Source organism: Ipomoea triloba, chromosome 16, assembly GCF_003576645.1.
Source record: "Ipomoea triloba cultivar NCNSP0323 chromosome 16, ASM357664v1".
Classification (NCBI taxonomy): Eukaryota; Viridiplantae; Streptophyta; class Magnoliopsida; order Solanales; family Convolvulaceae; genus Ipomoea; species Ipomoea triloba.
Window position 1 is genome coordinate 10479329 of NC_044931.1, and position 263 is coordinate 10479591.

Consider the following 263-nt stretch of genomic DNA (forward strand, 5'->3'; position numbering starts at 1 on the left):
TATGACTTCTTTCTCACACTCCCTTTTCAGGGAGGCACGGTTGAGCGAGTGTCGACTCCATTTTCAGGACTCCGGCCTAACCAAAACACCAACCTTAGTACTTATTTCTCACACTCTCTTTTTAGGGAGGCACGGTTGATCGAGTGCCGACTCCATTTTCAGGACTCCGCCTAACCAAAACAACAAACTTATGACCTCTTTCTCGCACTCCCTTTTCAGGGAGGCACGATTGACCGAGTGCCGACTCCATTTTCAGGACTCCG